This window comes from Crotalus tigris, unplaced genomic scaffold, assembly GCF_016545835.1.
Source record: "Crotalus tigris isolate CLP2741 ecotype Arizona unplaced genomic scaffold, ASM1654583v1 scf7180000017694.5664430, whole genome shotgun sequence".
Classification (NCBI taxonomy): Eukaryota; Metazoa; Chordata; class Lepidosauria; order Squamata; family Viperidae; genus Crotalus; species Crotalus tigris.
The window spans coordinates 4760267-4775535 of record NW_024096572.1 but is presented as its reverse complement, the minus strand read 5'-3'; positions in this window follow the sequence as shown (position 1 = coordinate 4775535).

Below are 15269 nucleotides of genomic sequence, written 5' to 3'. Positions count from 1 at the left end.
ACTCTGGCACCTCAGGCATGACCTTGGGGTCCGCTGAATATTGGGGCCCTGTACACACACCTGCTACACAGGTCACATCCGAGACTAGTGGCGGGCTCGAGGACATAGGTTCCCAGGAGCCATCCAGAGTAGTCATGGAATCAGACAGGCCGGTAGGCCAGGCGCCCTTAAGGTCAAGTCCTGGTCTGTTTAGTCGGGCAGGGGAGCTGTCAGGCCAGGCACCCTTCCTAGCCCTGCGTAGGTCCCAATGGGCTAAAGCCCCTCCTAGACGAGTATGTGAGGTTCTTGTCAGCATAAGGAAAGTACAAGTCTATGGTGAGGAGATGGAACCTATGTGGGTAGCAATAGAACACGCGAAGTATGCATTAGAGAGTGGCAAAACAATTTTGTAGTAGAGTAGAGTGTCTGTGGGAGGGAAGAATATTTTTTATGTATTATTTATATTCATGTATTGATTGTAAATAAACAAGAACCATGTGTGTGTTCTAGCTAAGGGGTGTTGTGTCCTGAGCCTGCAAATGCAGGCTTGGAACATTGCAAGGTTCCCGGGCAATTGCAAAAGCTGCCCGGGACCAGACTGAGTGGCGCCGGCCTAGCACGCATGCGCAAGGCGCGAAAGTGCCTAGAAATGTTGCCATTATGTCCGGGAATTTGGGACGTATAAAAGGAGACCTGTGAGCCTTTGCTCGTTGTTGGAGTTTTGACTAAATGCAAATAAAGAGCTGTTCACTAGAAATCAGTCTTCTTCATTCGCCATCGCTTCCAGGACTTAACAGAACTAGTATGATCTAATGTTTTTGTTGCCCTGACTAACCAGTCTGGTCTACTCCATTGTGAATTATATCTCATGAGGTAAAGGATTTTGCTGGAATTTGTGAGAAGATGCCATAAAATGCTATTTTTCGGTAAAAGGCCTAAAACTTGCAGAAGTAGTTCTCAAAATTGCAAGAAATATTTGCCACCAAAAAAAGAGAAAATGTATCAGTCCCAAAAGGTGGAGGTAAATGGTCATGTATTCAGATATGCCTGTGTTTTTCAACTTTAAAGGTATATGGACTTCAACTCCCAAAATTCCCCTGCCAGTTAAGCTGGCTGGGGAATTCTGGGAGTTGAACTCCACACATCTTTGAGATGCCAAGGGTGAGGAACACTGAAATATGCTAATGGATATATACAGGTGAAACTCGAAAAATTAAAATATCGTGCAAAAGTTCATTTATTTCAGTAATGCAACTTAAAAGGTGAACCTAATATATGAGATAGACTCATTACATGCAAAGCAAGATAGTTCAAGCTGTGATGTGTCATAAGTGAGATAATTATGGCTTACAGCTCATGAAAACCCCAAATCCACAATCTCAGAAAATTAGAATATTACATGCAATCAATAAAACAAGGATTGTACATAGAACAATATCAGACCTCTGAAAAGTATAAGCGTGCATATGTACTCAGTACTTGGTTTGGGCCCCTTTTGCAGCAATTACTTGGGCCCCTTTTGCAGTAATGCGGCGTGGCATGGAAGCTATCAGCCTGTGGCACTGCTGAGGTGTTATGGAAGACCAGGATGCTTCAATAGCGGCCTTCAGCTCTTCTGCATTGTTCAGTCTCATGTCTCTCATCTTTCTCTTGGCAATGCCCCATAGATTCTCCATGGGGTTCAGGTCAAGCGAGTTTGCTGGCCAATCAAGCACTGTAATCCCACGGTCATTGAACCAGGTTTTGGTGCTTTTGGCAGTGTGTGCCTCTCCATTCTTCCTCCAGACTCTGGGTCCTTGGTGCCCAAATGAGATGCAAAAGTTGCTCTCATCAGAAAAGAGGACTTTGGACCACTGAGCAACAGACCAGTTGTGTTTTTCTTTAGCCCAGGTAAGACGCTTCTGATGTTGTTTGTTGTTCAGGAGTGGCTTGACAAGAGGAATCCGACTCCAGCCTCAGTCCACTCCAAAAGTCCCCAAAACTTTTGAATGGCCTTTTCCTGACAATCCTCTCCAGGCTACGGTCATCCCTGCTGCTTGTGCACCTTTTTCTTCCACACTTTTCCCTTCCACATAATTTTCTATTAATGTGCTTTGATATAGCACTTTGAGAACATCCAACTTCTTTTGCAATTACCTTTTGAGGCTTTCCCTCCTTATGGAGGTTGTCAATGATGGTTTTCTGCACAACTGTCAGGTCAGCAGTCTTTCCCATGATTGTGATTCCTACTGAACCTGACTGAGAGACCATTTAAAGGCTCAGGAACCCTTTGCAGGTGTTAGCTGATTAGAGTGGGACACTTTGAGCCTAGAATATTGAACCTTTTCATAATATTCTAATTTTCTGAGATTGTGGATTTGGGGTTTTCATGAGCTGTAAGCCATAATCATCTCACATGACACATCATGGCTTGAACTATCTTGCTTTGCATGTAATGAGTCTATCTTATATATTAGGTTCACCTTTTAAGTTGCATTACTGAAATAAATGAACTTTTGCACGATATTCTATTTTTTCGAGTTTCACCTGTAGTTATATGCAAATCTAGATATAATTTTAACAACTATTAACTTTTGTCTAATTAATAAGCTCAACCTAGTAAGATAAACAATTCCCATCTGACACTTCTGAGTCTGGATCAATATGTTACATCTGTCATCAAAATTTACTTCCTGGGTAATTTCCAGTTGTCTTTTCTGACTTGATGGGTCTGTCTTTCAAGTAGATTGGGCTGGACAGCCTTCACAATAGGTGTTATGCACAGCAGACTGTTGGGTCCTACAGGAAAAGAATAGAGAATTTTCCTACTCAGGTTGCCAGGAGCCACATTCCTTTCTTCCCGTGTCAATCCTTTTTATTAGTTTATAATATAAATACAAATATATAAAAGCAAATAATAGGGAAAATGGGAGGGAAAAAGGAAGAGAAAAATGTAGAGAAGAAGGGAAAAAGAAATAAAAGGGATTGACTTTCAACTCTCTTTGGTGCAGTAGAATAAGAAGTAACATCAAACCTCAACTTTTTATTTTTACATAATAGTATAAACTAGCCATTTCTATAAGAACAGATTTATCTAATCTGTAAAATCCAAAATCAAAGTTTCATTCTTCTTCCGTCTCAAACACAAAGTCCAGAAGTGGTTTCCAAGTAGAAACAAAGTTAATTGTGCTCTTTTCTTTAATCAGAGCAGTGAATTTAGCCAACTCTGCAAACTCCAACAACTATTGTAGTTATTCATCCATTGTAAGAATCAAAGTGTCCTTCCATTTTTGTGCATAAAGTCATCTTGCTGCCATCAACATATATACTGTAACATCAAAGTTACAAAAAAAATTGCCAAGTCTTTTTTTCCATTAGGAGCCGCATTCCTTTCTAAAATACTCTAAATTGTCATGCCAACCTGCCGTTTCTATTTAGAGACAACTATTGTCAGTTTTTTACTAGTATTTTGCCAAAATTTGTTATCCACCTCCAAAAGTTTTCTTCTCCTGCAGAAGAGGCTTCTATTTGTTTACTTCGTTCTCCAAAGATTTGAAGAGTTTGAGAAGTAGAAGATACTGTCCTGGAGTACAAGCAGTCCTTGACTTAAAACCATTCATAAAATGACCATTCAAGTTACAACGGCACTGAAAAAAGTGACTTGCAACAGATCCTCGCACTTACAACTGTTGCAGCATTCCCATGGTCACATGACCAAAATTTGGGTGCTTAGCTACTAGCATATATTTACAATGGTTGCAGTGTCCCATGATCACTGTTTGTAATCTTCCCCAGCGGTCTTCTGTCAAGCAAAATCAATGGGGGAAATTGGATTTGCTTAACAACTTCCTAATTCACTTAACTGCAGCAATTCACTTAACAATCACAGCAAAAATGTCATAAAATTGGGTATGTCTCACTTAACAACCACCTTGCGTAACTAGTTAAATTCTGGTCCCAATTGTGGTTGTAAGTCAAGGATTACCTGCATTGGCTGTACTACGTTTGCTGTGGTTGCACAATTGTGCACTATACCATAGCTACTTTGGTTGTCCCAGTTCCTACTATGACCCTTTACCCAGGAAAAAAAAAAAATCCTTGTTGATATCTTCCTATGAGGGAGTTATTTGAAAGAGGGGAGGCAGCCATGGAGGTTAGAAGCTATTATATATTCAAAGGCTCATCCGCAATTCTTTGCCATCTTTTTTAGGAAGGCAGTAGCCTAAAATTCCTGTGCTACATCCATGCAATTTCTCCAAAATGTTCTTTTTTTTTTAAGGGAAAAACATTGCCACCCAATTAAAAGAAATCAACTGGGGAAAAATATAGTCATTTCCTACTAAGCACTATGTTTTACCCAACTCTTCTCCCAACTTCAAGCCTCTAAATGTGTGGGCTTTCCCAGCCAGTACAGCTAGTGCTGGATTTCCTAGAAGCTGAATTCCACACATCTCAAGGGGACTCAAATTAGAAAAGGCATCTTATATCTGCTAGCAATGATTCTTGCTGGATGCTGCTTCTTCAGTCTCTGGCTACAGTTTCCAGCATTTTCCCTCTCTTTCTCCAAGCCCAGACTTTCCCTGTCTGTCTGGATGGCCCAGCACACTGGCCCCTATAATTGAGCTGGTCACTCCCAATGATCTCACCACAAGGCAAGTCAGACACCTGCCATCCAAGCCAAGGGTATAATTAGTAATCATCCCCTGAAAGCTTGGGAGAGGAGATGTCACCCCATGTAGTAGGAGGAGCTGGCGTGTGCACACTAACCATGTCAGCATCTGTTCTCTTCATTAAAATTGCAGGTCCTCAAATGTCTGGTTAGGGAGTAAGGAGGAGGTGGCTGACTGTTTCCCTTAATATAAATATTGTGCCAAAGGCAATCCTGTTTCCCAATAATGGTTCAGGTTTTGAAAGAGGCCAGTTGGAAGACAGCATCTCACTGACTTTGGCTGATTTCCCAAAAGGTAAGCAGGATCAGATCTGATTAGCGCTTAGATGGGAGATTATGAGATATCCCACTGCTATGGGCTAGACTGAAAACTTGGAAGAAGAAAAAATTCAAGAAGGCAATGACAAACCTCTTTTGCACTGTTGTCAAAGTCCCTTACATGAATACATCCAGCAGATAACACAATTTGAAGGAGACTTTATCTTCTTGAAAGACAAAAGATGGCAGTCATTTGCTGATACATTCTCCTGAGCATGCTTGATCTGGCCTCACTTTTGTTTTATTAGAGCAGTCTTCCCCAACTTGATACTCTAATCCATAATTCTCAAAAAAAAATCCCTATCAATATTGACTCGTAAAACATCTGTACATCTAAATATACAGATGTACATTTGGGATCAACTGAAGTAGCCCATCTCAGGAATAAAGGATCAATGTGCTGACAACATTTTAAATGACTTCCTATTTTCAAAGCCTAATTTTAAGAATTTGCATAGAATCATAGCCTTGGAAGGGATCTTTGAGACCTTCTAGTCCAGGGGTCTCCAAACTTGTCAATTTTTAATACTTGTGGATTTCAACTCCCAGAATTCTGGGCGTTGAAGTCCACAAATCTTAAAGTTGCCATATTTGGAGCCCTCTGGTATAAAGCACAGTCCAGGAATTGATACTATCTCTTGGGCCAATGGCTCACCTCCAGAATCTTCTGTTCCTTTTGGGGGCCATGGGTTTCAGTTGAAAGTATGGATGAAAACAGCATCTATCTGAAACAAGAGAATAGCATAGTATAGTGGTTCTCAACCTTTTATTCACCACAACCCCCCCCCCCTTTAAATACCTTTTGTGGCCACGGACCATGGCCATGGACCCCGCCAAGACTTAACACTAGTTTTAAATCATACATTTCTTCAAGCCTTTGTGGACCCCCTGTAACAACATTGCGGGGGCCCCCAGGGGTCTGTAGACCACAGTTTGAGAAACACTGGTATACTAGTGATTGATTACTCAGGTCAGCTTCTCCATTATATTCCATATCTTCAAACCTGGGAGATAATACATATCCAATGTTCTCATGTCTAATCTGCAGATTGCTATTTCAATTTATTGCAGCAGTGGCATACCTTTTTATAATCTTTAGAACACCTATGAGCTTTCTCATCTTCATGAAAGCCCTAGCTTCTTTATTTGCTGTTCCTAAAATGCTGAACATAAACCCTTCTCTAGAACAGGGCTTTTCAACCTTTTCACAGATTGTACCACTTTTAGGACATGACAATATTTGAGTACCACCAGTGCTTGATAACTAAAGAAAGGGGGGGTTGGGTTTTACTGATTAGATTCATTTGTTGTTATAGAAATGGCTAGTTTATAATATTATGGAAAAGTAAAAAGTTGAGCTTCAGTGTTAATGCTTCCTTCTACTGCAACAGAGGAAGTCTGTTCTTTTTCCCTTCTCCCCCTCACTTCCCCCCCCCTTTTCTCCCCACTCTGTCCTACTACTTGCTTTTGTATTTTTGTATTTTATTCTATAATCTAATAAAATATTACAAACTGTAGAAAAAAAGTTTAAAAGTACCAGTTTTAACTTCTTCGGTGGCTGTTCCTTTGCTGAATCACTTTCCCTTTGCATTGACAAATGTATGATGAATTTATCCAAGTTATTAATATTTACTACTACCAGCTAGTTCAGGGGTCTTCAAACTTGGCACTTTTAAGATTTGTGGACTTCAACTCCCAGAATTCCTCAGCCCTCATGGCTGGTTGAGAAATTCTGGGAGTTGAAGTCCACAGGTCTTAAAGGGGCTAAGTTTGAAGACTCCTGAGCTAGCTCGTTGGCCCTTCTTCCTCTCTCCCTTCTGAGCTCTTCCACAGTGTAGTAAGAATCACCCCCCCAATCCCTTCCCTGTACCCTTAAAGACACAGGAATCAAGTGCAAAGCAAGAAAGGCTCACAAAATAAACCTCCGTTTTTTTCTCTCTGTTTAAGCTGCCTCAGGCATGTCACATGTCACAATGTTGCAATCCTAGACTGAAAGGCTCGGGCAATTGCAAAAAGCTTTAGCTTTAAATTAAGCCTCTTTACCTTCAAAGAAAACTTTCTAAAAGCCATAGACAGACTCAATTAAAGAGGGTAAAACTAATTTCATTTGTTTAAAGGGATTAAATCTTTCCTGTTGTCTTTTTTTCCCTTCCCTCACCCAAACCACCTCCTTTTATAGCCTCTGCTCTCCTCCCCCCCTTTTTCTTCAGTTTACCTCCAGCTCTGAGCTGCTTCTGAAAGCGCCAATCAGCTGGAACCCTGTGGCTCCTGGGGCTTCTGCCAAGCCCAGACAATCCTGCAGCTGCAGCTGCCTCTCCCTCAGGCTTGACTCGCTTAGGCTCATTCCCCTCCCCTGCTACACTTGGCTAGCAATTGCGTACCACCTGCCACATGGCAAAGTACCACAGATGATACCTGTACCACCAGTTGAAAAGCCCTGCTCTAGAAGCTTGTGACTCAACCTCCAAAGGGATGACATGAAATTGATTGCCCAGTTCTAGCAATAGTAGACCACATCCTGGTCCTCTGAGTTACTGATGCCACCAGCCTTCCTTCATTCTTTGTTGTTCTTTTGCAGATACCTGTCTAGTCCAAATACTCTTCATCTTCTCTGAGGAATCAGAGGATGGTCAGACATACATTCAGACATTTACAGCTGTATAACTTACAGAGCACTATATCAGTATATAATATTCCTTTTCTTAGACTTTTTGGGAAAAAATAAAATGTAATGTCCAATGTGCTGCAAAAAATAAGGTACTGTAATTTGTTTGCCTATTGTCTTCAGCTGATGAGGTGAACTCCAACTTCTGTACAGTTCATGGTGCCCTTCAGTTCACTTCTCAGAATACTCTGGGAATATGCAAATTACCACAATGCCCATTGAAGATGTTGGTCTGTAGAAATTGGCTGAGCAAAGTAAAATAAAAGCAAAGAGATGGTGATGTGTTCCAGTTAAGCAACAGAAAGTTTGATATGCTCAGTCAGCAGGCTAAACTATGTTCTTGGGAGGAATCCCATTAAAGTAATTGTCTTTATTGAGAGAATCATAATAAGTGGATGCCTTAGGCCAGCAGTGGCGAACCTATGGCATGGGTGCCAGAGGTGGCACTCAGAGGCCTCACCGTCACCCCTGTCCTAGGCCTTCAGCTGGGTTTTATAAAACCTTTTCACTTTAGGCCTCTGCCGTGTGCAAAAAAAAAAAGGTTCAATCAATCAGTTAATTTCAACTTCTCACAGGGGAAAAAAAAGATCTTGCAAAGTTGGAATTGATTGATTGAACTTTTTAGTCCCACCCAGTCTGCCATTATCACCGCAGCCACACCCAGCCAATGGCCACACCCACCCAATGGACCAAACTCACCCGGCACCCAACGATGCATAAGTGGGTTTTGGGTTGCAGTGTGGGCACTCGGTCTCTAAAAGGTTTGCCATCACTGCCTTAGGCTGTATAATGGCTTTGCCCAGGTGGCAGTGTCAGGCATTGGCAAGAGTAAGCCTGGAAGAAGCAAAGAAAAAGATCTGATTTTTTTTTCCAGAATTCAGCATCAGGATTAGGCAATTCTGGATCCCAGGTTCTTGGAAAGGGTTAGGGTTACGGTATTACCACTGAAACCCCCAAACGCTACAATTTTCTCACAGCTGGCATGGACACTTACTTGCTCTAGGGTGTAAAGGAAATGGTGAGTATTTGTACCTTAGACCTGCACAATGTTGCTAATGTAGCCTTAAAATAACATAGAATTAGCTCACCTGGTCGTGTTTCCTCTCTGGTCTACCTGGTAAGGTTGACACTTAATGGTCTAATGGAGACTTCCTTTCGTTAGCTGTCATTGTATATTATTTTCCCCTAGACTTTTAGAAAGTCAGCCTGTTCCATTTGGGGCCCTGTTGTTCATTCTGCCAAGAGGAAACAGGAGTAACTGCCAAAAATCCTGTCCTGAAGATGCCATTGCTAAAGCAAGAAGAGTAAAAAGAGATCTAAGGATCAGCAAATATTCAATAATTAGATGTTTTTGAACAGATTTCCAGTTGTGTATACATACAAAACTTGTTCTGTTTTCCAAACCAAACTGACACCCATATCCAACTGGATTGCATTGAATTATGGGTCTAATTCTATTTTTTTTATTTTCATTCCCTTAAAGAAAAGGGTAGAAATCAAAACAGCCTTGGCCACAGCAGTACTTGATGTAGGATAAGATATTATAGTACCCCATAAAATTTATATTAACAACACACAGTAATTGGATGTTTGTGGGATATCTCTCAGGGACATTTATCACCACCCCATAATATGTTTGTTACTAAAACTAGATTGAAAGTCCATGCAAGTTTCTTATCTAAGTAGCTGCATCTACTTTAATCGAGAGAAACTTATCTATTGTTCTCTGTATCTATAGCAGTGTCCCTCAACCTTTTGGACACCAAGGACCGGTTCTGTGGAGAGAGGTTTTTCTGCGGTCTGGAGGGGGCATGGTTTTATGTGCTGCCTGCATCCCAATGATTGGGCTTTGCTTGTTTGCGTGGCCTGGTTTCTGACATGCCACGGACCAGTCCTGGTCCACAGACTGGGGATTGAGGACCCCTCATCTATAGGAAAAAAATTAAAGCCTAGCTAAACACAACTGGACATAAAATCTAGTTTAGTGTTAGAACACAGGAAAAACATGCAGCACTTCCTCTAAGTTAGCCAAACAGCAGAAATGCTTGGAGAAACATTTCTGTCTGAAGACAGAACCTGTCAAAGGCTCAGATCTTGGGAAATTACATTCTGCACATACCCTTTTTCCCCAAGATTCCATTCTAGGTGGAAAGTGGAGTCAGAAACTTCATTTTTTCCCCCACACAAACCATTGAACCAGTGATGCTAATCACCTCTTTGGATATATGAGGTTGGAGTACATACTTTGGGAAGGCTTGGCATTTTTGAAACTTTTAACTTTTAAAAACTGCCACTTCTCAGTAGAAAAAATGATAGAAATATAGGGCAAAAGCAAAAAGGAACTTCATAGTAATGTAAGCCTTCTTCACTTGGCTGGCAATTCTAGTAGAGTTTCAGGATCAACACATCCTAGGTTGGGAAAAACTGGTAAGCTACTATTGTGGTTTGTTTAAAATTAGATTGCTTGCTACTACTGAATTTCACCTCCTTTGAGATGGAAAGTTAGATTGAGTAATTGTTCTGAAGTAATGTTTGTGGTAGTTCAATAGCATACAGATCATATTTTGTAATAAAAGTAGCCGAGATTCCATCTGGCATTGTAAGAAGCAGATTTCCTCAAACTGATGCTTTGCAGAGATCATAGACACACAGAACTGGACGAGGCATCAGAAATCACCCTCTGCTCATGCTGAACTTCACGGTGATCCTGGTTGAGGATAATGGGAATTGTGGCTGATTACTTATAAAGACCAGCAAATAGAAGAAGAATGGGATAAACCATTGAGAGAAGGATAGCAGTGGTTTCCAAATTTTTGACAGAAAATAATGTCCACATTTTGGGGGGAAGGGGGGAAATGACTGAGAACTTATTGGCTTTATTGAGAGTTTATTTATATTTGCTCTAATGCTCTTTTGTGAACCCTTGTATGGTGGAACAATTACAGTACAATACAAATTACAGAAACAAATAATTGCAGACTTCCAGGGAGATATAGTGAACTTAAGATGACCCTACAAAAGTGGAGCTGATAACTGGAGTAAAGACCAAGGAACTGGTGAATACTCTAGACCAGGGCTTTTCAACCAGTGGTACACGGCGTCGCCTTCCTCCTCCCCCCCCAATGGCGTTGGCTTCCTACCCCCCTCCTTCCCAGCTCACTTGTTGAAATTGAAAACATGCTGCTTGGTGACGGCCTGCAGGAACCCTACTGAGGGTGCGCGAAGAGTGCAGGCGCAGAGTGAGGCCCCTCCCTCCCCAGGGACTCGTGTAGGATCCGTGTTGCCCTTCCCCCTTTCTTACTTCAGAAGCAAGCGCGAGCCTGAAGGGGACAGAGCTATCCACTCACAGGTAGGTGTTTGAGACCGCTCACATCACGGCCCTGAGCGCCAATCTCACAACTGACCCCTTCTTCTTTCCCCCCTTTTCTCTCTCTCTGTTTTTTTTTTATTTAAAAGTTTTATAAATTTATTACAATATAAACCCCCCACCCCTTCCCACCACCCCCACTTCCCAGAGCTGATTACAGGGTAAAAAAAATAAAATAAACAAACACAATCTAACTAACATAAACCAACTAAACTATCAATCAAAACCATAACACACTTTAACTCCTTCTCAAAACAAATATTAACAAATTATGTCAAAAATAATAATATAATTAAAACTAATAATAATTATCTAAAATCTACTCAAAAGCAAGATAATACTTTTCAATTTCATATTTCTTCTGAATGTAATCAATCCATCTTCTCCAAACCATAATGTATTTTCTCTCTATCTGTTGTGGCCTCACTCTCTTCCATTTTCTTTTCCTCTTTCCCCCCTCCCGTGAGCTTGCAATACCCCTCACGGCCCTCACGTTGCCTCCCGGGGCTCGAGTCTTTTCTCCCTCTCCTCTTCCCGAGGTGCCCGGCTTTACGGAAGGGAAAGCAAAGCAGCCAGATGGCGTGCACCCTCCCAGAGGACTCATCCCGTGGCAGCAGGTGGGAATCGAGGCCCATGTTTGTTTTGCTGATGCTGATCAGAACGGTGACCCGGGGCCCGGCCGTTGGCAGGGGGGCTGCTCCCTTGCTCCAGGCTCGCTGAGCTCAGCTCTCCGCTCCCCACTCCTGATACTGATTAAAGTAGCCACAATGGTGCCGCACACTCAATAGCCACCCCTCAAGCACCACACCCGCCCGGCACTCATTGGCCACTATGCGCTGCCTGTCAGGTGCAGTGCGGTCTCATCGGGCCACCACGGTGGCTTGAGGTGATCGCCGGTGCCTCGTTGGCTCAGGCCGCCCACCCGTGATAGGCATCTGATGGTGACTTGGGGGACAGCTGTGGGTGGGGGTGGCTGCTCCCTTGCTCCTCACTCACTGAGCTCCGATACCAATCAAACATTTCAACGCCCACATGGTGGGAAACTGATCCGGGCACTGCAGCAGAATCCGCAGGCTGTGGGGGATCCCTGCTGCTGTTGCTGCTGGAGCCAGCTACAATGAAGCGCCAGCCAGCTGCTTCAACCTGGGATGAACCTCCTCGGGATGCCCCACCCATTGGTGACGTTGCCGCACTGCGTTCCATGACATCAGGGAATCCCTGTCCCACTGGAGCCGGCCACAATGAAGCACCGGCCAGCTGCTCTAACCTGGCTCCGGTGGGCTGTTCTAGGGTGTGCCGGAATCCCGCACATTGCCCAGTAGGCTACCGTTAGTTGTTCTTCCTGTGTGGCTTTTCTGGCGGCCCACTGCATCTTTGGCGGCTGGCTGCCCTGCTGCCAGAGTCTCGGCTACCGGGAAGGCGATCGGTTCGCTCTTCTCCCATCGCCCACTCTGCCCGGCTCGAGCATGGTTGGAGCAGCATTGGTACTTCCAAAGGTGGCCGCTTCAAGGTCACATGGGCAGCCCTCAGCCACTCCACTCCCCTCCGCACCTCCAAATCGATCCCCAATTGGAGATAGAGAGAGAGGGAGGGAGGGAAGGAGGGAGGGAGGAAGAGAGGGAGAGAAAGAGAGAAAAAGAGAGAGGGAGAGAAAGAGGGAGAAAGAAAGGGAGAGAGGGAGAAAGAGTGTGTATGAGAGAGAGAGAGAGAGGAAGGGAGAGAGAGAGATGGAGAGAGAGAAAGAGGGAGAGAGAGGGAGAGAGAGAAAGAGAGGGGGAGAGAGAGAAAGAAAGAGGGAGAGAAAGAGAGGGAGAAAGAGAGGCAGAGAGAGAGAGGAAGAGAAAGAGGGAGAGAGAGAGAAAGGGAGAGAGAGAAAGAGAGGGAGAGAGAAAGAGAGAGGGAGAGAGAAAGAAAGAAAGAAAGAGGGAGAGAGAGATTAAATTAGTAACATGGTTCTTAAGTGAATCTGGTTTCCCCACTAACTTTGCTAGTCGGAAGGTTGCAAAAGGCGATCACATGACCTTGGGATGGTTGCCAAGCATCCGAATGTAAATCACATGACCCTGGGGATGCTGCAACTGTCATAAGTGTGAAAAAATGGTCATAAGTCACTTTTTTCAGTGCCATTGTAACTTTGAACAGTCACTAAGCAAACTGTTGTAAGTAAAGGACAACCTGTACCTTATCACTTTTTTCCATTTTTTGGGTCATCAAGTTTTTGACACCTTGTCAGGTGACTCGTGGTACTTGAATGTTGCCATATTCTAAAAGTGGTACAATTGGTGAAAAGGTTGAAAAGCCCTGCTCTAGACTGATTCTTTAGAACCTCTCCAGATAAGAAGAAGATGAGAGTTTACCTACGTGTGCTCCAGATGGCTACTCTTCACAAGGAGAATACAGGACAATGGTTTTCCCAGGTTTACTGTAAGGAAACAAAGAGATTAGCCATCTTGCTTGCAATCACAATGGTGTGAATGGGGCAGTTTCCTGGGAAGGAAGAAGATTGGGCTAGAAAACCTCCAAGGTCCCTTCCAACTCTGTTATTCTGTTATGGAGCACATTCCAAACAGGGAGTAAGACATGTAAAAATCCAACTCTGAGCTGTATCAGAAATAGAGGAAGAGATTTAGGATTATCACTCCCTAGAATCTCCCATGATATATAAGTTAGGCTTAGAGTAATATAAGTTTGATCTGGTGAGATTCTGTCTACAAGGTATAAGCAAATAAAGAACTGGCTGGATAGTTCTCTCTCAGGCTGGGCCTGAAGGTGGAAACTTTTAAAGGGCACTAAGTTTGCAAACTTCATTTTCTAATCATTTTCAGAAATTGCTGATTACTATTTGACCTAAGAAAGCTTTAAACGGATTAAGGGTCTACATAAAACTGGAATACTGAGATTTTTAGAATAAGATTGGGGGGAAAAACATATGAAGAACAAACAGCTTTCTGTGGGAAATAGATTCTGTTTTGTTTTTTACAAGACTCAACAAAGATAAGCAATTTCATGATTTTAAAAACTGGACACTAGAGGGGACTAATGTTTTTAGGTAGAGGAAAGATGTACAAGTCTATAAAATGTTGCAAAACATTATAATAATGAAAATATTGTTTTTCATTTAAAATTTAGTTATAAAGGTGACTTTTGAAGTATAGAATCAGAAGTAGTAACTACAGTATCAACAATGTCAGTAATGATGTCTGCTTCTATGGAGAGACTATGATATTACTATATTGAAAGAAAAAATGACAGATGTAGAACAAATTTTATCTGACAAGATAGAGATCGTATCAAAAGTAGATTTATAACTGAGCCAAAAGAATGGCTTAGAAGAGGATATTTTACAAAACCTACAAAAGAAACTGGCTGAGGCTTTAAAATTTAGATACACACACACACATACACATACACCCACACACACACACTTTTAATTGGCCATTGTCAGTTTGCTAGATTTATAAGATCCCACTTCAAATCTACAGCTATAGTTAATCTGTAGATCCCATTTTCTCAGACAAAGCATGCTAAGAAGCTTACCTGATAGCTCACATGGGCATTTTATACATCTAAAAAACACTGTCATTTTCTTCCTACAAGTTTCTATTGCCATGGTAAACTTTCATCACTGAAAATGAATTAGCCACAGAAGCACCTTCAGATAACAGCACAATCTCCTTTGATCAAATCACAGAAATGGGAAGTAAAGCCAGCATCAAAGGCATCACAGAAAATGTATCTATTTTTCCTTCATGATATATTTTGATAATCAAGAAGACACATGTTCAGTTTCTCCTCACTTAATAGCCAATCTCTCTGGGTAACATATTTAGGATGAGACAGGGAGTTGAAACACAAACCTCACACTTTGCACACAGTCTTCTAAGAAGTCCCTCCGTGCATGTCAGACTACAGTTTACATCAGGGGTGTCCAATCTTGGCAACTTTAAGATCTGTGGACCTCAACTCCCAGAATTCCCCAACTAGCCATACCAGTTTTAAAGTTACTAAGAGTGGACACCCTTGGTTTACATTGTTCTTCACCAATATGGCAATGCTGCTCCAGGAGGATGGGTTTTCCCCATGTGGCTTAGAGGTGAGAGAATAAAGAGAAGCAGAAAAGAAGAAAGTAAACAGAGCATACCAGAGAGGGGGATGACTTGGGGAAGTTGGCTTTGTTCGCCTTTGGGAAGCACACAAGCAACTCCCCAACCACCCACTGTTACTCTGGAAAAAAACTGTGAGTATTTCCTCATTTAATCACTGGTGGCATTGTCTAAGTCTGGGCTTCTTCA